We start from the raw sequence: 27,768 nt of genomic DNA, 5'->3' as shown, positions 1-27,768 counted from the left end.
TTCCAAAAATGGACAACAAAATCAAAAGGAACTCAAGCAGCATCCTTAGTTTTTTACTGATCCCTACAACTTGGACATCTCTTTCTGAGACGTGTAGTTTTGGGACTTCCACAGAACAAACTGTAGAACTAAAAAAGAAACGGGGTGGCCATTGACTTCTCTGTCAACATATAGGCCGCTTTGTTCTATCTCTAGGACTGCTCTAAGTAGGCAATCCTCCTTCCCCCTCAGGCGCTGTCATTGAGAACTACTTCCTACTGAGAATTAATGGATTCTGTTGATACCCCGCATTATAATGCATTTTATTTCTGATGCTTTGCTGCATCACTATGGCTGAAAACATCGGCATTTGAAGTGATCTCTGATTCTGCGCACCCTGCTCTTCTGTAACTGTGGAACAATTTCACATTGAAATCCAATGCATTCTGTGGTGACTTGACTGTGGTCGCACTCCCGTGCCACAGTGGAATGTCCCGACGCTCAACGTTCAAAGGTGAGCGCCGCCGGTTCTCGGTCAGTGAGGCTTCGCTGGCGGAAGAGAACGGGTGCGCTGTGTTGTGCTATGACGAATAAACCTCAGTGAACCCCATAGTGTCTCCGGCTTTTAATTATGACCACAAAATAAATTGGCGACGAGGACGGTCTTCCGACAGCGGGGAGCACAGCACACAGCGAGGAAATTGAATAAAGAAAAAGCGCAGTGAAATGAAAAATTCACGCACGTAGAGGAAGCGCAGCGGCGAACTCTCCCACATGAAGATCACACGTTATGGTGTATACAAGTAAGAATGAATTACTCTACTTGTTGATGTGTGAGGAGCATGTGTGTATCCCCTACAAGAGAGAAGAAGAGCGGCGCAGAGGGGAGATGCTGGACGACAGCTGATGTAAAGACACAGCTGATTAGAAATGAGTGAACAAAAGAATTATTTCGGAGTACTTCTGAAGTGAAAGAGCGGCGCTGAAGTGAAAAGCCGTGTGACAGCTGATGGGAGGAATGCCAGCTGATTAGTGCCAGATAAGGAAGTCATTCAGACGCTCAAGCGGCGCTGAGGGAAATGCCAGATGACAGCTGAGGAGAGGAATGCCAGCTGGTTAGAGTCTAAGAGAGAAACGAAGTCGTTAAGAAGCTCGAAGTGAGTGACAGGAATACTAGCGGCACGGAGCAACGGGTGAATCCTGTTTAAGTCAAAGTGTATTCACTGCAGCTACCAACCGTGTCAGCCAAGGCGTAATACTGTCAGGAATTGTGTAAGGAACGTGAGTTACGAGGCGAATGTGAGGAGCAAAATATGCCTCTGTGAGAAACACGCTGCAGAATAAAGTTGACTGTGAAGAGCATCATCGTTTAATGGACTTAAAACGCCATGCTATCAGTATTGGAGAAAGAACCAGTCACTTTCAGACAGTAATTGTTTTCATTAGAGACTAAGCGTAAAGTTGAACTCTTAAGGGAAGTGCAGGGGTTCTTGATGTTACGCTGCCACCTAAGGGCATAAAGTGGTACATACGTGCATTTCATTGAAATGCAGAAACACATGTGGCACAATTAGATCTGTTATTTAGGGAGCAGAGTCAACGCATTAACCCTAGCAGAAATTTGTGAAGAGGCTAAATGTTAAAGTCAACTCTGACGTAGGAAAGGTGCTCTCATTCATGATGTGATGTTGTCATCTAATGGGCCAAAGTAGCAAATGCTGGTCTCTGAAGGTACAATAGAAGCATGTGTACAAAGTAGGGCAGTATTTATTCTTGTGACAAAGCTGTGTCCTATTTCAGTACCTTGTTTTAGTTTTCACACTACATTGTGGTAAAAGTGAGAGTAGAGCACTAAGACATTTTAGTCTGGCAATTTGGGGTAAACGTCACAGTAAAAAATGGATGTTAATGCACTTGATCTCTCTGCTGTGTCCACACCCCCGCATTTCCTAAACCAGCCAGGGAATCCAAGTATAGAATGGGATGAGTGGATTGAAATGTTCGACAATTACCCAGAGGCCTTAGATGCTCAGGATTATGCAAGTAGTAGGAAGAAAGCAATCTTGCTTACTAATCTTGGGAAAGAAGGCCAACACATCTTTAAATATTTGCCCGTAGCTAACGATGAGAGAGGCCAACCTATTGCAGATGTTTATGAGGAGGCACGAAAAAGGTTAGAACTGAGATTTGCGAAAGAAATAAACATAGCGCTGAGGAGATATAAGTTTTATACCCAGCCACAGAGGGTAGGTGAGTCCATCGATGAGTTCGTCACTAGACTTTGGGAACTTTAATTAAAATGCAAATTTGGACATATGACTGAAGAAATGATTAGAGACCAACTCATTGTTCAGTGTAGGAGCAGAAAGACACAGGAACGTTTATGAGCTGCCAAGGACCCATCTCTCAAGGATGCAATTGATATTGCTAAAATAATTGAGGAGTCTGATTCGTGTATGAAAGAAATGGATCGTAGAGATGTTAAGGTCAATATGTCAGGTGAAAGTGAAACTTCTGTGGTGGAGGGTTGTGAAGGGGAAGTGGCTGCTTCAACAAGGTTTAAAGGCATGAGAAACACACCTGGGGAAAGGAAATTCCCCAATAGAGCTGGTAACAAAATGTGTGGAAAGTGTGGGGGCGCTTACCATGCGTCCGACTCAAAACAATGTTGGGCTATTGGGAAAGAGTGTTTAAAGTGTGGCCGTAAAGGTCATTTTGCTAAAATGTGCAGCGATACTAATAAAGGCAAAGTAGCGATGTTATCCGAGGAACCTGCCATCCCTTACAGACCAGACAGAATTTTGTGTGTGGAACCATCATCATATGATGGAAGTGAGAGTGATGAAGTCCTTTTCACTGAGTCTCATGACTCAGATGTAAGAAGGAAACACAGGCCAAAAGCAGGATTTATCATTGGTGGTAAGAGCGTTGAGCTTATGGTTGATTCAGGGTCACTGTATACTATTATTCCCAAAAGAATCTTCAAGCAGGAGTGGCCCAACAGGAAACTAATGCCCAAAGACATAAATCCTGGCGGGTATCAGGGCGAACAAATAGACATTTTGGGGTACATGGCAACAAATATTTTGTTTAAAGGGAGATTTGTGAGGGGGAAGGTGTATGTAGCAGAGTCTGGACCCCCCATATTAGGATGGTATCATCAATTTGATCTCCACATCAAAATTGACCCACGTGAAAGGGTCAATTTTGAGCAGGTAATGGTAGTGGATGACCTCTCAGTAGGAGACATCTTGGAAGGAGGTAAAGGTGTATTCAGAGAACAACTAGGACACCTTGAAGGTTATGTACACAAAATTAAGCTTAAACCCAATGCTGTCCCTGTACAACACAAACTGAGAAAGGTCCCCATTGCAGTGAGGGGGGAGGTGAAGGTGATGTTGGATGAGATGCTGTCCAGTGGAGTCATAAAGCCAATTGAATGTTCTTCATGGATTTCTCTGGTCGTGATTATACAGAAAGCTGATTGTAGCCTACGCTTCCGTGTGGACCTCAGAAGCTTGAACCAGAATATTATTCCTGACACGTTTCCCCTGCCAAATATAAACGAAATGATGGTTTTGCTTAAAGGGGCGAAGTACTTTTCAGAGCTTGATCTTCGTCACGCCTACCACCAAATACGTTTGCACGAATCTTCCAAACACTTGATAGCTTTCATCACCAACGAAGGCATATTTCAATTCACGAGGATGCCCTTCGGGTTATGTTCAGCTGCAAGCGTATTTCAACGGATGGTCACAGAGGTTTTCAAAGGCGTAAAGAATGTAATCTATTTTCAGGATGGCATTTTAGTGTTTGGTGAGAGTGTGAGTGACCACAATGCTGCCTTAAAGAATGCTCTTGCGAAAATTCTAGAATCTGGTTTGACATTGCGCAGGGAGAAATGCTAATTTTTAGCAACAGAGGTGGAATATCTAGGGCATTCCATCTCGTGAGAGGGTGTGAAACCAAAGAGAGATCTTTTGGCTTCCATAAAGTTGGCTCCTGTTCCCATAAATAAAGACCAAGTACGCTCATTCATTGGGCTTATTGAGTACTACTCGAAGTTCGTGAAGAACTTTGCAAGCAAAACAGAACCACTCAAGGTGCCAAATTCAGTTGGGGGGATGAACAAGAGAAATGTTTTAATGAAATCAAATTTGAGATATGCCATGCTGGCATTCTAGTTCCATTTGCTGTACAGGGGAAGACCATCATCACAGTTGATGCGAGTGACACAGGCTTAGGAGCTGTGTTGTCACAAAGTGACAGAAATAGCGAAAAAACAGTAGCGTTTTTATCTCGCACTTTGACTACTACTGAACAATGCTATTCCGTGATAGAAAAAGAGACCTTGGCAGCTGCTTGGGGAGTAGAGTATTTCAGAATGTATGTGTGGGGGCGTAGGTTTAAACTGCGCACTGACCACAAACCCTTGTTGAAGATACTCTCTCCAGGAGAAACAGGAAAGGGGTCAGCCAGGCTAGCCAGGTTAGCCTCAAGATTACAGGAGTACAACTTTGATCTGGAGTTCATTTCGGGCTGGCGCAACGTTCAGGCTGATTGTATGTGACGTTTGTCTTTGAAATGGGAGGACATGGACAAAACAGGAGTGGCTAAGAAGGAGTGCGAAGGAGCTTTCTCGTGTGTGAATGACGTAGTTCTGTGGAGTTGTGGCGTGGTCAGCAAGAAAGAGTGGGCAGAGGCCATGTCGCATGATGAGGTTTTGAGGAAGGTCAAGAATCTCATCTCTAAAGGCAGGCGCAGGGAAAGTACTTTGCAAAACAGTGTCTGGTCCTATAACGCAGTCATTGATGAGTTATCCATTGTTGGTGATCAGATCATCATGCGTGAAGATAAGTTAATTCCCCCTGTTGATGTTCGGAAAAAACTCTTTGACTTGGCTCATGAAGGGCATCTAGGCCAAACCATAACAAAGAAAAGGCTGAGGATCGAGTTCTGGTGGCCTGGAATGGATGGTGATGTGGTTAGGTGGGTGGAGAGGTGCAGTGAATGCTGTGAATCTGAAAAACGGCTTAAAGTGGGACCCCAATCCACCCCTATTTCCATCCAGGATCCGGGTGTGGTGTGGCAGAGTATATGCCTTGATTTTATTGGACCCATGCCTGGTGTCCACCCCAGCAAGAGATTTGGTCTAGTAGTTATGGATGTTCATACTCGATGTCTCATTGCTTATCTTCCTTCCAGAAATAACTACCCGCATAACTATCAAAGTTTTGCGCACGATTTTTAAGGAGGAAGGTTATCCCTCGATCCTTATCACGGACAATTTCGATGGTCACATTCATACCATCAATATTCCTCATTCCTCTTCCATCACTTTGCATTTGCATTGCTCAATTTCCCATCTGCACGCCCTGCATTTGATTTATTCCGTTCTTCTCAGGCTGAAATAATTCAAATTTGAACTCATTGGTTTCTGGGTTCCTCTCTGAAATTTTCTCTTCTGGGCAATGATCAACTACACTTTAATCGTTTTCTGCTTCTATTCAAAGTAATAATTACTGTATTTTGCTAACTTTAAGCTCTCATCTATGCACTATGATTTATATGGTTACTAAGCTTTAGCCTAAAATTCATCAGAAAAGCAGAAATAAAATCACTTACACCATCTTTCTCAGCATTATCAACTCTGAAGTGTTTATTGAAAATCTGTACAAGCCTTACATTATAGGAATGTACTGACTATTTCCGCTCCTGTGAAGTTCTCACAATTTTTACACAATTGATATCCTTTTACTGCACTCTTTTCTTCAAATTGTCAATTACCTGTCTGTAATTATTAGCTACTTCTTCAAAAGGAGCATTATTAGGAGCAAGTCTTCAGTTCGCCATCCAACTACTGCTTTACACTCAGCTGATAAATCCCTAGGGACTACAATCTTGAAAAACGAATTTAAATCAGTACACAGCACCTCTGATATGTTGGTCAACCTGTGAACTTGCGCACCTCTTTTACCATTCCTTTGGTTCCTCTCACAATTTTGAAAAATGTGTTATAAAAGCAAGCGAATCAGCCCTTGTACATGGAACAAGCACAAGATTCCCTGCATGTACTTCCCTCAATGGAACTTCTAAAACTGCCCCTGTCCCAGCTTCTAAATCTCCCCTAGCCATAGCTTCAGGTTTCATTGTATTCTTTTTACATGCTGTCTATCTCTTCCATCTTTGCCGGTATTTCTTCAAGTCATTCCATTCTCTTGTTTTTTTGTCAAATAAATCCTTAATGTGAGCTCTCAGAGTGATTACGTTAATTTCCTTAATTTCATTGTGAGTCAAGTCCATTTTTTAATTGTGTTTCACATTTTTCATTCTACTGATGTCTACTTTACACTCGTCAGCTAACATCTACTGTATAACGTGCTTTGTTTTCATTTCTAGCTGCTTCTTTGTTGAAACATCTCATTTCAGCAACATTATAAGTTAACAACCTGTTTAAATCAATGGTTCTCAGTGACATTTCTCCAAATTTGTTTTTTAAAATGGCAATAATAATAGCTCTAGGAAGTACTTCAACAACTACTGTCCTAGCAGGCGAATAAACGTGTGTCAGTGCACTAGCTTGTGTATCCCTACTAATACTGGGCAATGCTGTACCTGTCATTTCCGTCACTGTTGGTGCACTCAGTACCACAACTGTAGGAGTTGTAGTGCAAGCTCATATCGCAACTAAAGTACCGCCATCTCCTCTTGCTCCCATGTCCGTTCCAGACCAGAATCATTTGTCCCAGTTACTCTGGCTGTATACCGAAGAGGTCTGGACCTCAAAATATAATTTAGAACATGATCCTCCTGGATCACTGACATAACCTCGACAGACCGAATATCGACTGTACAAAATATCGATGAAAAATTATCGACTACAAAATTATCGATTGCCTATACTTAAACAACAAAACACAAAAATATCGAAACCACATTATCGACTAAAAAAAACAACGACTACAACAATATCGACTAACAACATTATCGATTTCTAAAACATCAATTATCACATCTTTAAATGAAAAACTGACAAAATATCGAAAACAAAAATATAGATAGCAAATTTATCGTTTTTTTAAAATATCGAAATTACTACATCCTTGAATAAATCACTGTATTATCTTAAAATGTAGTCATACTATTCATATTTATTCACTAATTGTTTCTAAAAAGCTATAAAACATACTATATATTTTCCTAACATTTATAACACAAAATAAATACAAACATACATTTTATAATACATAAACAATGTTTCGAACAACTAAACATTTCTTACTGCAAATTATATATATTCCTCCACTTTAAAAATATAAAGATAACATTACCTATACAAAATAAGGCCTTACACATTAAATAAACGTTAATTGGCGTCACCCATATAAGGAAAGCAATTAGCATAACAGGTTAAAAAATTCAAATCCACGAATTAAAACAGACTATCAATTTAAACAACCAATCCTACTTCAGAAACTATTAGACTAATACTATATAAACAAGATTACAGCAAACTAAAAATGCAGCCTAAATCTCCTAACTAAAGGAAGACGAAACTCTGCAGGATTTCTGAAAGAAAACGTATTGACTTCAACATAAAGACAGCTACCCCTATATAAAGTAAGTACTACTACATTATTTTCCATCGAAAATGTAACTCTCAAACCTCACACCTATGTTTAAAAGCCAAATACCTAAAATATATGTTTTTTTTTACTATTTATCCTACAGACAAAAAGAAAATACAGAAGACCTAGACAACACGTGGACATCAAAAGTTAAATATAAATAAGTAAGTATATAATTTAAATGGAACTTCGACATTTAATAGATAGGTAACTAAATAGAAACTAGCTAAAAACCTCTACCAAAATATCATAAATAGTTATAAAATATTTGTACACATTTTCTCAACTTCCACAGGTACAAAAATATATACACAGAAAATAACAGTTTGAAGAACATCAACACCTGAAAAGAACTACTTGAAATCATAAAAAGATTTACAGGTAAATCAGAAATGTGTTAAACTGTATTATTAGAATACAACATTATTTTATCAAAAAATGTAATGACATTCTCTTTTAATTACCTCCTAGCACTACAATACAAGCATGACTGAAGGAGCTAAATTCATTTATTCAGAAAAAGGGAAAATGCTTCTTTGTTACATGGGATATGTCTACACTCAAGAGAAACAAAAAGATTTGAAAGTTTTTTGGAAGTGTACGAAATATTATGCCAACAAATGTTATGGTAGAGCTATAACTCAGGAAACTACTGTTACTTATACTAAGGAACATAGTCACCCACCCAATGTAACAGAAATAGAGATTAGACAAATGCTAGATTCCCTTAAAGAAGCTAGTACTAGTACTGATCAACCAACAACTGCTATTCTGAAACACCATTTAAGTGTACTTCCCCAACATGCTTCTAGCCAATTACCATCTATCGAATCCCTAAAAAAAACTATAGCTAGACAAAAAAGAGCAACATGCACTACTCCTCCCACACCAAAAACTTTTGAAGAAGTGCAAATTCCCCCTGAACTCTCTGTAACTCACAATAAAGATGATTTTATACTCTATGACAACAAATGTAAAGATAAAAGAATTATACTGTTTGCCACAGCAAACAACATGACTAAACTTACCCAATGCCAAACTTGGATGATGGACGGTACTTTTTCTGTATGCCCCAAACCTTTTTATCAATTATACACTATCCATGGTCATTTCCAAAATGCTAATATTCCATTCCTTTATGCCCTTCTACCAAACAAACAGCAAGCTACCTATCAAGAAATACTAACTGAAGTCAAGCAACATACTTACAACTATTTTCCCAAAAAAATTTTGAAAAAGCAATGATAAACAGCATCCTTAAAACATACCCACACACAGCAATACAAGGTTGCTATTACCATTTTAACCAATGTATCTGGCGACATCTACAACAATCTACCTTGAGTATCCAATACGCCACTGATAGCACTTTTGCCTATCAAATAAAAAAACTCATCGCCCTAGCCTATGTTCCACTGACAGATGTAACTGAGCACTATAACTTGTTAATAGACAGCCCCTACTATAAAAGAAATGAAGAAAGACTAAGCCCTATGCTTGACTACTTCGAAGACACATGGGTAGGAAGGCTACACAGATCAGGCCATAGAAGACAACCCAAATACCAAATAGCTTGGTGGAATGTCTACCTTAGCACACTAAATAAGGAAGCAAAAACAAACAATGCAGTTGAAGGATGGCACAATGCCTTCCAAGCAACTACAGGCCGAGGAACACCTACCCTTCACAAATTAATACAATCCTTACAAAAAGAACAGAGTTACCAGGAGCTCCGAATGGAGCAATCAGTAACTTTGATCGGACCTAAACTCACCAAAGAAAGGAAAAAAATGTATAACACACTCCAAAGTCAAGTTACCCTCTATCCAACTAGCAAAGGACTAGACTATCTATCAATGATTGCAAAAACTATTCTTTAAAACATAACATAACTATACACGTTACATTAAGCATTTTGTTTTGAAATTCCTTAATTTTTACATGTAACAATTTGCAATTAAATTATCAAATACATAATATTAACATATATAAAATGTATTTAGATAATGTATTTACAAAATGTTACATACAACGTAACTAAAGAAAAAATTAAAACAGTTTCCCCACCCATAAAAAGTTTTGTAAATACTGACCTTTCTGTTGCACCTTCAAACGTAATCCAATTCCAAGCAATCCATACGACACCATAGCAAAAACCCATACAATCCATGGAAGCCCAAAAAAAAATGCAAAAATACAAGCAAATCCATAGCGACTCCTCTCCAATGTAATACACACGATATACCATTGAAAACCCGAAAATAGTAATTTTTTTAAAAAAACGCTCCTGGAAAACGTGAAAACCAAAATATTTGTGTGCAAAAATAAGAGTATATAATACTCGTCACACAACTCTGATCGAAAAAGAAGGACCTCCTCAAAAACAGTAAAACGCGACGATAACCTGGAAAAAATAAAATACATACCCACCCACACAAAAACACCCATACATATATAAAAAGACATATTTATACACCAAACATATTATCTTTGTAACATTTAAACATATTAGCTCACGTCACACACCTACAACTAAAACGCGGTAAAAATGAAATATCGTACACTCTACCTAACACCGAAAACACAATCTTCTCTTAATAACCCTATGTACATAAACTTAAACACACCACACATACACTAACACTAACTTCATTAACTTCTAAAATACAATAAAAACAAACTTACCCTCTCTAACGCGAAGCAGCATCCAACCACGATCTGTTGAAGCACCAAATAAGTCTAAATAACATTACGCGGTTAAAAAGTAGTCCCTGTATACAGCAAAAACCTCTTTAATTTCTATATTCCAACACTTTAAAAAAATACACTGAGGATTATATTAAGTGTAAATAATTATTTAAATTGTAGAAAATTATTTCTTAAATATTCATTACTTTCAAATAATTATTCAACTGTTATCTGTTACTTTAAATAATAGTTTATTATTTATATATACATTTTGAAAATAATCTATATGTTAAACAAATGTGAATATATAACCTTGTTACAAATAATTTGTTTATAAAAATAGCTCATATTAGTTTAAACATTATGTATGTATATAAAAATGTATTTGTGTGTTTATCTATGTAAAAATTAATATTATAAATATGTTAAATATTCATAATATTAATTTGTAAAAAAAAATATGATTACTTTGTAAAAAACAAAAATGTTACTGTTATAAAACAAATATACATATTTATCTATGACAATATATTCAATGTCTATGTGAATAAAATATTTGTTATTAAATGAAAAGTACATATTACCAATTTGTTTCTTGAACTAATTAAATTACAATATATGTGAATAAACATATAATTATTTAAATATCATTTATTTGTTAAAAACATATATATGCACTTCATATATTTTGTTGGATAATAAAAACTGTTTACTTACAATTTTCAATAGAAATAAAAAATACATCTCTACTTACAATTTATTTTTTATATGTTAATAAACTGTTTTTCATTTATCCCATTTAACCCTGTGTATGTTTCCTTCTTTATTATTCTATATGAATATTAATTACATATTAAATATTCTATTTAAAAATGCATTTTAAATTTTAAAAAATTTAAAAATGTATTTATCTTTTAACTACTACAATAACAATAATTATAATTAATACAAAATTTTTCTATGTAATTTTAAAACTTTATTATAGTATCCTACCAATAATAATTATTTGTATTAAAAATGTTTTCTTATTTCCACTGCACCAATTATAAACTCACAAAACCATACTACACATTAAAACCATACAAATTACAATTCCCACTTCACCAATTGTAAACTCATGGAAGGTGCTGGACACTGAACCCATACTAATTACTATTCCCACTCCACCAAGTATAACATCAGGGAAGGTGCTGGACACTGAACCCATACAAATTACTATTCCAACTCCACCAAGTATTAACGTAATTTTTACCCTGTACCTCCTGTACCCAAAAACCCCAAACTGACCCTGAACCCTAAAAATACCCCTTTACCCAAAAACTGAAAACTTACCCTGAACCCTAAAAATACCTCTTTACCCAAAACCTGAAAACTGAACCTGAACCCTAAAAATACCCCTTTACCCAAAAACTGAAAACTGACCCTGAACCCTAAAAATACCCCTTTATCCAAAAACTGAAAACTGACCCTGAACACTAAAAATACCCCATTACCCAAAAACTGAAAACTGACCCTGAACCCTAAAAATACCCCTTTACCCAAAAACTGAAAACTGACCCTGAACCCTAAAAATACCCCTTTACCCAAAAACTGAAAACTGACCCTGAACCCTAAAAATACCCCTTTACCCAAAAACTGAAAACTGACCCTGAACCCTTAAAATACCCCTTTACCCAAAAACTGAAAACTGACCCTGAACCCTAAAAATACCCAATTACCCAAAAACTGAAAACTGACCCTGAACGCTAAAAATACCCCTTTACCCAAAAACTGAAAACTGACCCTGAACCCTAAAAATACCCCTTTACCCAAAAACTGAAAACTGACCCTGAACCCTAAAAATACCCCTTTACCCAAAAACTGAAAACTGACCCTGAACCCTAAAAATACCCCTTTACCCAAAAACCCAAAACTGACCCTGAACCCTAAAAATACCCCTTTACCCAAAAACCCAAACCTATAACATTTTAAATATAATTATATACTTACAAATACTTACGTTATAATGGTATGCGTTGTAAAAGTACCTGCGTAGTAAAAACATTCGTTGTAAATACATGCGTTATAATGGTATTTGCGTTGTAAAAGTTTCGTTGTAATGGTAGTGCGTTGTAAAAGTTGCGTGGTAAACGTTGTATACCTTTAATAAATATTATTATTTCCTTCTTTATTATTAAATTACTTCCCACTCTATTCCCCTATAAACCTACAACCCGCTACAGGAAATAAAAAATTTAATTTAACATAATTAGCAAGTAATCAATTAAATTAAATTAATTACCAATGAAATTCTAAATAATCAACAAATATTTTTTAATTAACAATTAATTAAATATTACTAACAATTAATACATTTACATATTTAATGAATTATAATTAAATTACTTCCCACCCTATTCCCCTATAAACCCACAACCTGCTACATGACATAAATTATTTAAATTAACATAATTACCAATTAATCAATTTAATTAAATTATTTACAAAATAAATTTTATATAATTAAAAAACATTATTTAATTAACATTTAATTAAATCTTACTACCAAATCATAAATTTACATATTTTATTAATTATAATTAAATTACTTCCCACCCTATTCCCCTATAAACCCACAACCCGCTACATGACATAAATTATTTAAATTAGCATAATTAGCAATTAATCAATTAAATTAAATTAATTACCAATTAAATTTTATATATTTGAAAACTATTATTTAATTAACAATTATTTAAATATTATTACCAATTAATAAATTTACATATTTAATTAATTATAATTAAATTACTTCCCACCCTATTCCCCTAAAAACCCACAACCCGCTACATGACATAAATTATTTAAATTAGCATAATTAGCAATTAATCAATTAAATTAAATTAATTAGCAATTAAATTTTATATAAATAAAAAATATTATTTAATTAACAATTAATTAAATATTACTACCAATTAATAAATTTACATATTTAATTAATTATAATTAAATTACTTCTGACCCTATTCCCCTAAAAACCCACTACCCGCTCCTAGAAATTATTATACTATTTGAATTAATTTTTATATTTATTAATTTTTTATAAATTTATTTTCAATATAAATAAATAAAAAAATAACATATATTTAATCATGACTGTCGATAACACAACTTTCGATATTCTTAAAACCGATATTTTGACTTTCGATATTTTTAAACTACTAGAAATAACGATATTTTTTACTATCGATATTACTTACTCGATATTTTTTCAATCGATATTTTTTAACATACATGAAAATCGATAAAAAATACATCGATATTACTTACCTCGACATTAATGCCATCTCGATATTCTGGAGTCGATATTATGTCCAGTCGAAAATAAAAACTCGATATTTAGACTGCACACCGATCCTCCTCATCTGAATCATTACTCTGCTTCTCTCCTTCATTTACCTTGTTCAAATTATTTGCCTTCTTAACTATAGCAGGATAGGCTCCCACCCCTTCCATCATATCAATCCTTCAACATTTCTCTCATCTATTTCATGTGCTTTCTAAACTGTGTCTAAAATAACCCTTCACTTGCTTTGACATTTTCTTTCTCTCCTCTGGCACCATTGTATTCCATTTATCTGAGATAAGAATGTCAACACCTAATACACAAGCACTATCCCATTTTCAAGAAAGCATCCAGCATCTTCTGTGTTATTGCCATCCTTCCTTAACATGCAGTGTCTCAAGGGCTGTCAATAAACGATGGCATAGGTCGAATTTACATCCTTACAGACCGAGCTTACCAGGTGCCCACAGATCGAATCTGAAAGACTATTGAGTAAGTATGTCTGTAGCACCTAAGATGGTATGGCACAGGGTTAGTTTTAGGGGCACTAGCCACAGGGCTGACAGTCTGAGGGGAACTGGTTCGTAGTAGGACTCAATGTTTTTTTGAACTAATGCGCCCAAACAGGCGTTATTACAATTGCTGTGGATATTTCCTGTGGCTTTATTTAGAAAAGGTGCTGTGACTACTACAAAAGTAGCAGTGGTGGGGATGGTAATGATTCGTTGTGTTGGTTCTGAGAGTAGCTACAATATTAGGTATTTACATATATGCTGATGAATCCAATTTCTATGTCTATAACATGTCTAGTGGGCACAGAGCCAGTTGTCCTGTAATGGCGGTGAGCTGGAAAATATGAAAAAACAAGCAAAGTGACAGTCAGTGTTTGGGCCGTCTTTTGGCTGTCTGTGGGGCTGGTTTATGGTTTGGTGAGTTCGTTTTTACTGTAACTTTCCCTGATGTTAACACAAACATTACCTGCAGAAATCAGAAATCCGTGTAGTGTTTTATATCTTGCAACACATGTATACAGCATATTTTACTGGTTCAAATCTGCCCAAATTTGAAAGCATGGGTTGCTCTTTTAGTTATCTAATTCACTAACCGGGGCCGCTTTTGTTTTGGTGCCCTAGCCTATTTTCTGTCCGAGTCCACTCTGCTTGCTGCCACACATTTCCACATGATCTCCGCCTGCTACCATTTTGCAAGAGTCTAGAAGTGCTTACGCTGGAACTGCTATGCTATGTAATGAAATTCCATAGTGCTTAGATGTAGGGGTATTGTTATAGTTTTGGTGCAGTGTTTTGGTGAAGTTAAAGAATTGAATAATTGGGAAAATTTAGAGCCACAGGAAGCAGGTACACATTAAAAGTTCTTCACCCTTGCTGTGCTCTCACACACACATAAAACAATTGTTGTCTGTGCAGATCTCTAACTTGTGGACAAATCCAATACGTCTCACCTGGGTGAGCTATTGGCTTTGTCAATCCAGTAGGTGCACAACAACAGTAAGAGGCAGATTTGCGAGCCCTGTGCCCCACATTTGCGACACCGTTGCGTCACTTTTGGCTCCAACCTTACGCCGGAAGATGCGACACGCATCTGTTTATCCTTGTGCCATGATGCACCGCATTGTAAATGCGGCGCATCTGTGGTGGCACAAGGGTAAACTTGCATCACACATCTTTCCTTGCGCATCCCTGCTGATTTGCAGGGATGCACCAGGAAACATAAATCTGCCCCTTGGAATTTAAAATAAAAAAGTACGTGGGGGGTGACCTGACACAGGTCACCCCCCACGCCGCACGGTTCCTCGAGCCTGACCGAGTCTCTGCCCTCTGCCCCACCGCTGCCGAGGGCTCGCCCCCGGCATCCGGTTTCCGTGTTTTGTGGCTCCCCCTTTGTACTTGTTTTTAGTTCCCCCAACAGTTCTTGCTGTGGTCTGTATTTTTTCCCCTTCTCATGTATTGCTGTATTGTTTTCACAGGCGCCCCCTGCAGCCCTCTGTGCCCCCCCCTCTCCCCGCTTCCCGCTGCTGGTCACCCGAAGCCCCGCCCCCTTTACCTTCCAGTTTCCCTGCCCTCGCCCATTGTCCGCCCGCTCCCGCCTCCCAGCTGCTCCTCCCTCCCACTTGGCCTCATATGGAGGACGCGCGGCGCAGGTGAGTGTGACCTGACCCAGGTCACCCCCCACGCCGCACGGTTCCTGGAGCCTGACCGAGTCTCTGCCCTCTGCCCCACCGCTGCCTAGGGCTCACCCCCGGCATCCGGTTTCCGTGTTTTGTGGCTCCCCCTTTGTACTTGTTTTTAGTTCCCCCAACAGTTCTTGCTGTGGTCTGTATTTTTTCCCCTTCCCTTGTATTGCTGTAATGTTTTCACAGGCGCTCCCTGCAGCCCTCTGTGCCCCCCCTCCCGCTCCTCGTTTCCCGCTGCCGGTCACCCGCGGCCCCGCACCCTTTCCCTTCCAGTTTCCCTGCCCTCGCCCATTGGCCGCCCCGCTCCCGCCTCCCAGCTGCTCCTCCCTCCCACTTCGCCTCATATGGAGGACGCACGGCGCACCTAAGGCAAGCCCGTCTGCGCCCGTCCGCGCCTGGACCGCACCCAGTGCCAGAACCCCTGGCCCCAGCCGATGCCAGGGTACCCGACTGAGATACTACACCGCCACCCTCATCGCACTCAACACCGGACGACCTGCTGCCTGCCACCAAGCAAGCCCCGAGGCGCACCCAAGGACCCTTCACCTGCCAAGCCTGCAAATTCACCTGCCTCCGAACCGGCACACCGCCCACCGAACACAGCAACGACAACAACAACCACCTCAAGTGCATCCTCCTCAACACCCGCTCCGTCCACAAACACACCGTCAAACTCTGGGAACTCCTTGATACAACAGCACCAGACGTCGCCTTCCTCACGGAAACCTGGATGAACGCCTCCTAGGCCCCCGAAATCGCCATAGCCATCCCGGACGGCTACAAAATCACCCGGAACGACTGCATCAACAAAACTGGAGGAGGAATCGCCATCATCTACAGGCACACCATCAGCATCACGACCAACGCCGAAGACACACTCACACCGCCGAATACCTACACTTCCAGATCCACACCGACCCCGAGACCACCCTCAGAGGAACGCTCATCTACAGACCCCCGGGCCCACGGACACAATTCAGCAAAACAATCACCGACTTCATCAGCCCACATGCCCTAGCCTCACCAGAGTACATCCTCCTAGGGGACCTGAACTTCCACCAGGAGAAAAATAGCGACAACAACACCACCACCCTGCTCGACAACCTGGCCAACCTCGGACTCAAGCAACTGGTGGACACGCCCACCCACCTCGCTGGCCACACGCTCGACCCCATATTCTCCGCCAGCAACCACGTCTCCTCCAGCCACTGCACCGGACTACACTGGACCGACCACAGCTGCATCCACTTCACCTTCAAGAAGACCACATCCCACCACCACACGCTACAGATTCCCCGCAGATGATGGCCAAAGTCACCACAGACCAGCTGACCACATCGCTGAGCCAGAACCCACCTGGCGACACCCCTGACACCAACGACGCAGCACACAATCTCGCACAGTGGATCACCAACTGCGCCGATGACCTCGCTCCACTGAAGAAACCCTCAGGCAGGAGTAGCAACAGGAAAACCTCATGGTTCACAGACGCCCTCAAAATCTCTAAGAAATCATGCCGAACCCTCGAAAAAAACTTGGCGCCACAAACGGACATCAGAAAACATGACAGCCCTCAAGAGCGCCACCCGCGAATACCACCAGATGATCCGCACCACCAAAAGGACATCGTTCAAAGAGTGGCTGGACAACAGCTGCCACAACAGCAAAGAACCCTTCAGCATCGTCAAAGAGCTCTCCAACCCTAGTGCCAGCAACAACGACATCACACTGTCGCAAGACCTCTGCAACTCCCTCGCCACATTCTTTCACTGCAAGATCGCAGATATACACGACAGCTTCGGACCCCTGACTCCGCCTGCAGCCTTCGAACCAATGATCCCCACCACCAGCCTCAGCGCATGGGCGCCCATCAGCACTGAAGACACCACCCGCCTCATGAACACCATCCACTCTGGCTCCCCCTCCGACCCATGCCCTCATCATATCTTCAACAAAGCCGACACCATCATCGCACCTCACCTCCGGAACATCATCAACAGCTCCTTCACATCAGCCACCTTCCCTGGAAGCTGGAAACACGCATAAATCAACTCCCTTCTGAAGAAACCAACAGCGGACCCCAAAGACCTCAAGAACTTACGCCCCATATCCCTGCTCCCCTTCCCAACAAACAGCTGACTGCATTCCTTGAAGCAAACAACTCACTCGACCCATCCCAGTCCGGATTTCGACCCAACGACAGCACTGAGACCGCCCTAATCGCAGCCACCGATGACATCAGGACCCTGATGGAAAACGGAGAGACAGCCGCTCTCATCCTACTGGAACTCTCGGCAGCCTTTGATACCGTCTGCCACCGCACCCTAATAACCCGCCTCTACAACACTGGGATCCAAGGAAAGGCCCTGGACTGGATCACATCGTTCCTCTCCGACAGAACCCAGAGTGTCCACCTCCCTCCCTTCCACTCCGAGGCCACCAAGATCATCTGCCGCGTACCCCAGGGTTCCTCACTCAGCCCAACCCTCTACAATATCTACATGAGCCCCCTCGCCACCATCGTACGCAAACACAACATCAACATCATCTTCTACGCCGACGACACCCAACTGATACTCTCCCTCACCATAGACCCACTCACCGCCAAAGCCAACTTCCAAGACGGAATGAAAGATGTCGCAGAATGGATGAAGCACAGCCGTCTGAAGCTCAACACGAACAAGACGAAGGTCCTCATCCTCGAACAATCCCCATCGGCCTGGGATGACTCCTGGTGGCCCACGACGCTGGGCACCGCACCGACACCCACGGACCATGCACGCAACCTGGGATTCATCCTGGACTCCTCCCTCACGATGGCCAAGCAAGTTAACGCAGTCTCGTCCTCATGCTTCAACAACCTGCGCATGCTCCGAAAGATCTTCCGGTGGATCCCCACCGAAACAAGAAAGAAGGTCACCCTGGCCCTCGTCACAAGCCGACTGGACTACGGAAACGCCCTATTCGCAGGAACCACAGCCAAACTTTAGAAAAGCCTTCAGCGCATACAGAACGCCTCCGAACGACTCATCCTAGACATCCCTCACCAGAGCCACATGTCCGCCCACCTGAGAAAGCTGCACTGGCTCCCTGTCAGCAAGAGGATCACGTTCAGGCTGCTCACCCACGCACACAAAGCGCTCCACAACATGGGCCTCAAATACCTCAACAACCGCCTCTCGTTCTACACCCCCACTCGCCAGCTCCGCTCCACCAGCCTCACCCTTGCCACTGTCCCACGGATTCGCAGAACCACCACCGGAGGAAGATCGTTCTCCTACCTGGCAGCCAAGACATGGAACTCCCTCCCGCACACCTACGACTGACCCAGGACCATCTCACCTTCAGGAAACACCTCAAGACCTGGCTATTCGAGCAATAGCGGCACTCCCCCCTTCAGCACCTTGAGACCCTCTCGGGTGAGTAGTGCACTCTACAAATGTATTGATTGATTGATTAAAGCGGACAGGACAGGGAGCCTCATAGCACTGTTTTTCCTTGAAGCAACCCAAATGGAATGTGGGAGGGAAAGAATCCACGTTATCGAAACAAGGAATGCTGTGGCGGGTCTTTCCTGTAATCCGTCCATAGGTCAAAAGGCTCTGCCTTTCACAAAAGGTATCAGCTCTAGATGAAATAAGTAAAACAATAGTTTTTTATCAATACGTCGTGTGCACAGATCACTTCTCCTGGCTCTCTGCGATGAATGTGTAATTCATGGAAGCGCACAACTGCGGCTGAATGCCCTTGGGCTCCAGCCCACCGTATGAGTGCACAATGAGGCAGACTATGCGTTGTAGGGAGAAAGCTCAGGCAGATTGAGATGGCCCATGGACTTTATATACATTTATATGTTTTCGCCGCTTTGAGTATTTTGGCTGGGGTGTACAAAGGGTGAAGAATAAAGAGACCCTTTCAGCGGACGATGAAGAGGATACTGTGTGAGGGATAAATAACGCGCTCCTTGGGGCTGTGGGTGTGGAGGGCAGTCAGAGCAGCACCCCAACACATGCAAGCTGCAGGGGTCAATGCCATTGAAATCAGATCTATCCTCCAGTGATTGTCAAACGGCAACGGGAGGGGGGGGAGTAAAGAAATAAATAATAAAAAGGGAAAGGCTATTGAGGGAGCATCAGACAGGTAGAGCAAAAGGGAGCAAAAATAGCACCTGGATCGTGTTGGAAGCAGCAGATAGGCACAGAATAAGTTGTACTAATCTGTGCTTGGTCCCTGCTCCAAAGCAAGCATCGTTTTTTGCGGCAGTTTCCAATTTAGACAGCTGCAAAGAAAAGTGACGCTGCCAAAGAGAAATAGTAAGCCTTGGGTGGGCTCCAAGCCTCTTTTTTGTATACAGCAGAGTCTTCCATGTGACACACATGTTCTAGTGCATGCTTTCGCAGACTCAACCCTAAAAATAAGGGGCTGGGAAGGTGATATCAGTCAATCACAAATCCTCCATATATGAATCAGTGAATCAAAAAATGTGATCAACACTTTATCCTAGAGTTTTAGTAGAGGTTTTTTCACTTAGCACTTTCTATATTCATTTTTGTGTAACAGATCCACTTAGAGTATCTTTTGTTAAGAAGTATGAAGCCTCACCCACTTAGGATGCATCTTTTAACATAGTGTCCAGCTCCATGCCAGGTGGACGGTGCAATGCCTAGTGGGCCCATAGGAATAGGGGCTCATTTTTAGGGCTCGCCTAGGCAGGGCATACGCGCTGTCTCTTCGAGACATGCTGTATCTACAATATGGGCTACAAGCACCAACCATCTTTTTCATTGGTTTCTCTTACTGTCCTTTGTAAATGCTGGCTTTTGTTTGGTGAATACACATAATAGTTGTTTCTTTTGAACTTCTGTATCCTCTCCTGAGGACTGCCCCAGTTACATATGCTCTTACTCTTCAAGTTATTAAGGATACTTTGAGAGCACTCTTTTTTTCGTAGGCCTGCCTCTGCTTGAAATAAGTGTTCATGTTTTGCTTATTTCTTGCACTGGCTTAATGAAAGGTTCAGGGTAGCTTAATTTGCCATGCTTGATCTTTCTTCACGCCCACTGCGCTCTCCTACTTTTTACTTACTTTGGAAGCCCTGGTTGCCGGTTCATTTGCTGTGCTTCATCTTTCTCCAGGGCAGCCGCTCTCTGTTGTTTTTATTTACTTTGGGAGTGCTTGTTTGTGTTTTGGTTTCTTTGGACACCATGTTCACAAAAGAAAAGCAAGCAGCCTCTTTATTTGCCACCCCCCCTCGGGTTTGTTTAAGACTTGCTTTTTTTCTCTCTTGTTTATGTTAGTGCCCCCATCACATAAGAAAGAAACACACAACTGTGCATCTATCTCTGCTCATCAGCAAGGCTTGCGCCCAAGATCAGGCAAACTTCACGCTCTCTTACTAATGAGCTCATGGAGTCTGCCTTAAAAATAAAGGTTCACCCTGACCCAAAAATGGTGGGCGACTACAACTGTGCTCCACCTGCATGTACAGGCTTGTGGTTGGTAGTGTGCATGTGCATGCTGATGTAGCCTCTAGATTGCCAGTAAACATCCTGGTGAGATTTGAATATGAGGTTTTGCGACAGAAAGAGTGCGCCCACCATCTGGTTTTAATTATTTTGACGAGGCACATGTTTGAAAACAGCCCTTACAGCTGTGAAATGTTTGAGGGTCCCATCACACAGCTTCACATGTACCTGTGCAGATGGGATACCCTGATCCATTATGATTTTGGCCACTGACAGTTTGTGAATACCTGGCACCGATCAAGAGCAGCCTACGCATGTTCAGAGCCCTCTTGCCTCCCTCCCGTACACCTCCCTCCCATGGAGGCGCACTGGAGGCAAAGGCAATAGTTGCCTTGTATTAATGAACTGGACATGGACCCTTGCTTCAGTCTGACTTTGTCATCACTTTCGTTTGAGCCCTTGACATGTGCTTAAACCTCTTGTCAGCTATCAAAATTCAAGCCTAATTAGCCAAAATCCCTGTCCAACCACTGCCTTTGGGGCCTCTTTGCAGCCCTCCCACACTGACTGATGCAGATTGTTGCTCAGTGCTCATTAAAGGGGGTTTCTACTTTTGTGTTCAGTCTGCTCTTCATTTCATTGACTATAATCGGGGTGACTCTGGTTACTCTCACTACATGTATTTAACATGAAAACTCAGACAACTAATCCTCAGGGATAGTCCATATCTCAACCCTTCCCAGCTCTAGTTAGCCTAAATTGGTGCTTGCCTTGAATACTGTAATTGGCTTGAGGTGTTTTTTTACTGGGCTCGACAAAGGGGGAATCTTTCCCTTTGGCTATTATGGTTGTAGTCAAATATCTCTTTTGTCGATTGGCTTCCTCCAAGTTCTCTAATATCAATTGATTGCATGAAACCAAAAAGCCACAAGGAGATGTTGGACGGAGCAATGAAACTTTTCAGATACTCATCCCAGTCACTATTAGATCTGGGTTTAACCTATCGTTCTTTAGCTCACTTTGCCGCCCAAGTTCAGACCTAGCCATATGCAAATCAGTCTTGACTGTGTTTCTCATGGCAACAATCCAGCTGGCACTGCCAAGCCAGGTCTTCTCTGGACCAGGAAGAAGCATCCTCGGACCTGTTTCAGGCTAACACCCCCATCAGTCAGGTTAGCTTGAATACAGTGGCAAAGTGAGCAAGTAACCCATCATTGGGCATACCTGCCAAGTTAATGCAAACACAAGGAGGTGATGGGTGGAGCACTGGAACTTTTCAGATACTGTCCCCAGTCACTATGAGATCTGGATTGAATCCATCATCGTTCTTTAGCTCACTTCGCCACCCTAATTCAGACCCAGCCATATGCAAATCAGCCTTTGCCCTGGTTCTCATGGGATCAGTCCAGCCCAAATCGCCAAGCTAGGTCATCCCTGGACCGAAATCTATTGTTTCGGTGGCTCCAGTGCAGCGGTTCTACTTCAGGGCTATAATTAACACTATACTTGTGGTTTCTAGGCAATTTGGTGGCGATTAATTCTAACAGTCTGTCACAAAGAGGAGCTCAGAGGGAAAGTACAGAACAGGGTTTCCCTCCACTCAAAGACCATCAACAATCAATAAACCCTGTCCTTTGGGCGTAAATAATGTCAGTATATTTTGTAACAGAACAGTCACATGTTCATGATGTCTGTTACACTCCCCTATCCACCGTATTGTCTTCGGGGGTATTTACTGCAATACGTCCAGTATTCTTTAGAAAGTTAAAAAGAAAACATATTGGCAAACAACTCTTGACAGTCGCATGGAACAACAACAAGCTGTCTGAGACCTTAATCAATACTGAGCATCCACCACATAGGATTGAAAGCAGACAGATTTCTACAAGAAATTGTGTGAAGAACCGAATGACACCTCACGGGAACACCACCCTCGGGGCAACTGGCACGTACTCACCAGACTGGGCCCCTTTCTCATCACTGGTCGTCATTCAGTTCAAAAGAAAAGAAAAGTGTGTCCAAATAAAAACCAAGAAGTGAAAAAGAACGTGGTAGCAGATCCAATCTGCTTGTGACAAATAGATGTGATTAAAATCAACAGGCACACCTCTCCGCAATTTTATTCCTAGATATTAGGTATGAACTGTTGAATTAAAAAGGCTGGTAGCTACCATCGCATACCATTACCTATCGTCAACATGCTTCTCTGGCTCAATGTTTTTGGCAGATGCGTCAGGGCTACCCGAGAGACGACGACCGGGAACCACAGGAGGAGGGATACCTTAACACGGCGCACCGCCACATAGGAAACGCACCCGTTTCTAGCGAGTCTTTTTACAGATGGATCCCCTCCCGGCTACCACCTGATACACACCAGTAGTCAGAGTGTCTAAATTCGAAGATTTTTGCTCAACCAATAAGGCAGAATACTAAGACATAAGTGCCTTTTACGTGACTTTTTTTTAACATACCCTTTCTAATTAGTCACATACGGAATAACCAGTGTCTCTCTCCTATATACCCATACAGCACACGAACATAAGTCCAGACTTAATGTCAATCAATACGATTGAGCTGAGCCCTAAGCCCTGAAGAGTCGTGTTGACTCAACTGTACACGACGAAACACGTGTCGGCTTTGTATGACATTCCTCAAGTCTGGAGAGAATAAACCATCTTCTTGCTGTGACTAAGAACACACTAAAGAATCTGCTTCTGTTTCTTTAATACTCATCAGTCATTGTACTGTTTATATGATACCTTATTGTAGTTGCGAGAGCATTACTGTATATACATGTTTAGTCCTTTGACTTTTTTAGACGGTTAAGGGTGTTTTTCCGCCTGCTCTTCACGCACTACACACAAACCTGTCACTTCACACACTGTAACGTATCAACTGAGGCAGTGCGCCCGAGTGATCTGAAATTCTAAAAACCCCTTTCCAGTGTATCTCAGATGCGTCAGGGCTACACACCTTGTTGCCACACCACTGTTGGACACCCTGTTCTATGTCAACCTCAGGCAACCCGCTTCACTTATACCAGCTGCCAAGGGACCAGAGCATAGAATTATACTCCAGGGGTGAGTTTCTCTTGCTATAATCACAGCGATTGTAATCATCAATAGTGTGGTTTTGACCAGAGCGCGTTGTCTCCTTCCTGAAGGAGATTGATGATTACAATCGCTGAAGGAGACAACGCGCTCTGGTCTAAAGCACACGATTGATGATTACAATCGCTGTAATTATAGCAAGAGAAACTCACCCCCGGAGTATCATTCTGTGTTCTTCCCGCGAGGAACGAGATGATCCACTTCAATGCCTTCTCTTGGATGCCGGTGTTGCTGAGGCGTTGGATTAGGGTGCGGTGGCAGACAGTGTCGAACGCTGCGGAGAGGTCCAGGAGGATGAGGGCCGCTGTTTCCTCGTTGTCGAGAAGGGCGCGGATGTCGTCGGTGGCTGCGATGAGGGCGGTCTCGGTGCTGTGGTTGGCTCTGAAACCGGACTGCAAGGGGTCGAGGGATCCATTCGTCTCGAGGAAGGCGGCAAGCTGTCTGTTGGCGATCTTCTCGATGACTTTGGCAGGGAAGGGGAGGAGCGAGATGGGGCGGAAGTTTTTTAGGTCGGTGGGGTCTGCTGTTGGTTTCTTCAGTAGGGCGCTGAGCTCGGCATGCTTCCAACTCTCCGGGAAGGTGGCGGTGTCGAAGGAGGTGTTGATGACGTCTCGGAGTTGGGGTGCGATGGTGGAGTCGGCCTTGTTGAAGACGTGGTGGGGGCAGGGGTCAGTCGGGGATCCGGAGTGGATGCTGTTCATCGTGCGGGCTGTGTCTTCGGTGGTCACTGCGGTCCAGGTGCGGAGGGTCGTGGTGGGGTGCGTTGGTTCGGCGGTTGGGTGCGAGGATGGTGTGCCGAAGCTGTTGTGGATGTCGGCAATCTTGCGGTGGAAGAACGAGGCGAGGGAGTCGCAGAGATCTTGTGAGGGGGTGATGTTGTTGTTGCCGGTGCTAGGATTGGAGAACTCCTTGACGATGCTGAAGAGTTCCTTGCTGTCGTGGGCGTTGTTGTCCAGTCGATCCTTCAGTGATTTCATCTTGGTGGTGCGGATGAGCTGGTGGTGCTTGCGGGTGGCGTGTTTGAGGGCGGTCATGTTGTCTGTGGTCTGGTTCCGGAGCCAGGCTTTCTCGAGGGTACGGCAGTTCTTCTTGGAGTCCTTGAGTTTGTCGGTGAACCAGGCGGCCTTCTTGCTTCTGGGTCTGCTGGGAGGGTTCTTCAGTGGTGCGAGGTCGTCGGCGCAGGCGGTCAGCCACTGTGTGAAGTTGTGGGCTGCTTCGTTGGGGTCCGGTGTGCTGGCAGGTGGGTTCTGGCTGAGGGAGGTGGTGAGCTGGTCGGCGGTGATCTTGCTCCAGCTTCTGTGGGGGACCTGTTGCGGGTGGTGGTGGGTTCTGGTTTTTCTGAATCTGAAGTGGACGCAGCTGTGGTCGGTCCAGTGAAGTCTGGTGGAGTGGCTGAAGGCGATGTGCTTGCTGGATGAGAAGACGGAGTCAAGCGTGTGGCCAGCGTAGTGGGTGGGGGTGTTGACCAGTTGCTTGAGTCCGAGGTTTGCAAGGTTGTCCAGCAGGGCGGCGGTGTTGCGGTCCTTGTTGTTCTCCAAGTGGAAGTTGAGGTCCCCTAGGAGGATGTAGTCGGCGGAGAGGAGGGCGTGTGGGCTGATGAAGTCCGTGATGTCTTCACTGAATTGTGTGCGTGGTCCCGGGGGTCTGTAGATGAGGGTGCCTCTGAGGGTCGTCTTTGGGTCGGTGTGAATCTGGAAGTGGAGGTGTTCGGCGGCGGTGAAGATGTCGTCGGCGTCGGTCGTGATGCGGATGGTGTTCTTGTGGACGATGGCGATGCCTCCTCCGGTCTGGTTAACGCGGTCCCTCCTGATGATCTTGTATCCATCCGGGATAGCGATGGCGATGTCGGGGGCTGAGGAGGAGTTCATCCAAGTTTCAGTGAGGAACGCGACGTCTGGTGACTTCAACCAATGGGTGGTGTACTGCTACTTCAAAATGGAAGGCATTCACCTTCTCAGAGTTGTGTTGCTACCAAACAATTGGTTGGTTCGGCTCGACCTAAAAGACGCCTACCTTACGTTACCAATTTTTCCGCCCCCCCCCAGACAATTGCTGCAGTTTCAATGGGGCGGGCTCATAATAGAGTTCACCTGTCTGCCATTCGGTCTGTCCGTGCTTCACCAAGGTGCTGAGAACAGCCATGGAATGGCTCCGGCTCGAGGTGTACGCCTCATAGCGTACCTGGACGACATTCTTCTCATGCACCAGGTGGAGTTCACCTTACTCTCTTAGCTCCGAATGACTCAACACCTTTCACAAGATCTGTGTTTCATCCTGAACGATCAGAAATCAGTTTGTGTGTCAGCTCAATGAATAACCTTCTTGGGTTTTGAGATTGACAGGGTGCAGCAGTGCCTCAGGTTGCCCCAGCAGAAGATGTGTCTAATCCGCAGAGAACTGCGGTGTACCCTGGCATAGGACATGTACTCACTGCCACTTAGCTTGGATCATGGTCTTTTGTCATCTGTGATACTGGTGATCTTTCCGGGCCCACAGCATTTACCGGGCTCTACAGCGCCTGGAAACACAGCACTGGCATCAAGGCCTCATGCACCCACAGTAGATATCCCTTTCACTGGACGCACGTACAGAGCTTCACAAGCTTATCCAGGCCTGGAATGGGAGGGCCATTTTCGGATCAGCCTCGGATCTGGTGATCGAGTCAGATGCCAGTCGACAACGTTGGGGCGCCTGTTGTAAAGACGTTACTACGCGCAGGCATTGGTCTGAGCATAAACAATCTCTACTCATCAACTGCAGATCACTGACACAACATTGATGTTAAATATATTGATGTAAAAAACATCGATGAGAAAATACAGACAACAAAAATATCGACTCCTATACCTAAACAGCTAAGTACAAAAATAGTGACAAAAAAATATTGAAGTAAAAATATAGATGTATAAAATATCGAGTTGTATATGAATATAAAATAAAAAATGATATATGAAATATATTAATTATTAAATATAATTTTAACAAAAATGAATGCAATATGCATTTTAATAAAAGATAACCAAAAATAAAAATATATAAATATCTTTAAAATAATTAATAAACTATTAGTTTTAATGTATGTTCAGTTCAAAATAATATAAAAAATAACAATATATACATATATATATAAATGATTTAAAATATAAACAACATAAAAAGATATCATAAATTAAGACATTAAACTATTAAAAAATATATAAGCTTAAATTTAAAACTACAATTAGTTCAACACAAGGCAAAGTGTTGGATAGCAAAGGGGTCAAAATATCTATTCCCTCTCCAGTGAGTGCAAAAGTAGGATAAGTGTTTAATAGAAGAAGAATTAAATGTAATATTCCAACTCTAGTAAGTGCAACAGTAGGGAAAGTGTTGGATAGCA

General features: G+C 42.5%; 1 protein-coding gene across 1 annotated transcript in view; it reads right to left on the bottom strand.

The window, feature by feature from the left end:
• LOC144823828 (uromodulin-like) overlaps positions 1 to 27,768 on the bottom strand; it is a 722,123-nt gene that overhangs the window by 432,723 nt on the left and 261,632 nt on the right. The gene's annotated exons all lie outside the window — the stretch shown is intronic.

The sequence above is a fragment of the Lissotriton helveticus genome, chromosome 3_1 (assembly GCF_964261635.1).
Source record: "Lissotriton helveticus chromosome 3_1, aLisHel1.1, whole genome shotgun sequence".
In the NCBI taxonomy this organism is placed as follows: domain Eukaryota; kingdom Metazoa; phylum Chordata; class Amphibia; order Caudata; family Salamandridae; genus Lissotriton; species Lissotriton helveticus.
The sequence above is the reverse complement of the archived record's forward strand: the minus strand, read 5'-3'. Positions and strand labels throughout refer to the sequence as shown.